We start from the raw sequence: 2640 nt of genomic DNA, 5'->3' as shown, positions 1-2640 counted from the left end.
GGAGTCTTCCTGGGTCTTACAGAATATTTGGCAGCATTTCTGGCTTCCACACACTAGAGGACAGATTCATCCTGCCACTGGGATAATCTAACATAGCACCAGATATTGTCAACTGCCTCTTAGGGAGCAAAGAAGGTAATCCAATTTAAATATATTATCTGTTATAAATTAACCAATATATTTATAAATATAAAGTTGATTAATTTATCTAATATATTTAGATACTTCTGAACAATATATACATGCACACATGCATACATGTATATACTTATATTCAAAAAAGCATTGCCCGGAGAAGCATCATGAAGATTGTCCTCTATGTTTTCTTCCAGTACTTTTATAGTTTCAGGTCTTACATTTAAGTCTCTAATTCACTTCAAGTTAATTTTTATATAGGACATAAGATAAGGACCTAATTATATTATTTGCTTGTGGATATCTACTTTTTCCAATATTATTTGTTAAAACGACTGTTCTTTATGCATTGCATGCTTTTGGCACTTTTGCTGAAAATTAATTGACCATAAGGGTGTGGATTTATTTCTGGGTTCTTTATTCTGTTCCAGTGCTCTATATGTCTTTTTTTAATGCTAGTACCATGCTATTTTGATTAGTATAGCTTTGTAGTATATTTTGAAGTAAGATAATGTGATGCCTCCAGCTTTGTTCTTTCTGCTCAAGATTGCTTTGGTTGTTTGGTTTTTTTTGTCATTTCATACAAATTAGGTTTTCTATTTCTGTGAAGCATATCATTGGAATTTTGATAATGTATAAACTTATACACACATAGCATATATAGTATATGTATTTAAATATATACACGTTATATATTTATTTCTAAATAGATTTAGATATACATGTATAGATATAGATTTATGCATGTATGCTAAACTAAGAGTTTGTCATCAATGGTTGTCTTAGTCAATTTGGGCTGCTATATGACAGTAGCACAGACTGGGTGGCTTATAAAAACAGAAATATGTTTTTCACAATTCTGGAGACTCAAAGTCCAAAATCAATGTGTTTAGTTTTTAATTGCATCTTTGTGGCAATAATAGTGATACTGTGTTGGCTGCTATGGATAAATTATTAAGAAAGAAGAAGATGAAGATAAATAGCTGGTAATACTTTCTTAAGCAAAAAATATTAATCATATACAAGCTGAATATTGAATAATTTTGATAATAAATTTAAAGTTTTCAAGCCAGGCATGGTGGCTCACACCTGTAATCCCAGCACTTTGGGAGGCCAAGGTGGGTGGATCACCAGAGGTCAGGAGTTCAAGACCAGCCTGACCAACATAGAGAAACCCTGTCTCTTCTAAAAATACAAAATTAGCCGAGTGTGGTGGTACATGCCTGTAATTCCAGCTACTCGGGAGGCTGAGGGAGGAGAATTGCTTGAACCCAGGAGGCAGAGGTTGCAGTGAGCTGAGATTGCGCCATTGCACTCATGCCTGGGCAACAAGAGCAAAACTCTGTCTCCAAATAAATAAGTAAATAAATAAATAAAATAAAGTTTTCAAATATATTTTAAAATAACAAACAATAGAATTTAAAATACCAAAATGAAGCATTAAAATCTTTTGTTTTAGTAATCCATATAAAATCATCAAAGAAAAAAACTCAGTTTGTTAATAAATGACTATTATTTAATGAAGGATGATAAATGTTCAATATTAATAATCAATAAACAGCTAAATACTAGAGGATAGATGCATCAAATTTTAGGAATATATGAATGGATTAAGAAAAATGCTTTGATAGGTTTATTAAAATCAGTTTATCAGAAACATCACAGGCATTACTGGATGGGTTTTAAAATCTACATATGATATATTGGTTTGAGAGCCTGTGAATTAAAATAAAAAATATACTTAACTATTAACATAAGATATAACAATAGAAACTACTATCTATTAAATGTTATGTTAAACAAAACTTATTTATTGATGATATGGATTGGCTGTGTCCCCACCCAAATCTCACCTTGAATTGTTATAGTGCCCATGTGTCAAGGGTGTGGCCAGGTGGAGATAATTGAATCATGAGAGTGGTTTTCCCTATACTGTTCTTGTGGTAGTGAGTAAGTCTCGTGAGGTCTGATGGTTTTATAAATGGAAGTTCCCCTGCACAAGCTCTCTTGTTTGCCACCATGTAAGACGTAACTTTGGACCTCATTCATCTTCTGTCATGACTGTGAGGCCTCTTCAGTCCTGTGGAACTGTTGAGTCAATTAAACCTCTTTCATTTATTAATTACCCAGACTCAGCTATGTCTTTATTAGCAGCATGAGAACAGACTAACACAATAGACAGATCTCTGTACTGGAACCTGGACAGCTGATGCTTTAGTTCGAGTCCAAAGGTCAGAAAGCTAGAGTCTCAGAAAGGCCTGATATTTCAGTTGAAATATAAAGGCAGAAGAAAACTTACCTTGCATCTTGGGGTAAGTCAGAGAGAAATAATTTCTTATTTGAGGGAGGGCCAGGCTTTTTATTCTGTTCAGGCTTTGTTCTGACTGAGGAGGTCCACCTGCATTAGGAAGAATAATGTGCTTTATTCAGTCTATCAATTTAGATGTTAAAATCTCAAAAAAGCCCTTTACAGAAATTCTGAAAGTAATGTTTAGACAAATATCC

The sequence above is a fragment of the Mandrillus leucophaeus genome, unplaced genomic scaffold, assembly GCF_000951045.1.
Source record: "Mandrillus leucophaeus isolate KB7577 unplaced genomic scaffold, Mleu.le_1.0 Scaffold970, whole genome shotgun sequence".
Taxonomy (NCBI): Eukaryota; Metazoa; Chordata; class Mammalia; order Primates; family Cercopithecidae; genus Mandrillus; species Mandrillus leucophaeus.
Note: the sequence above shows the minus strand (reverse complement) of the source record.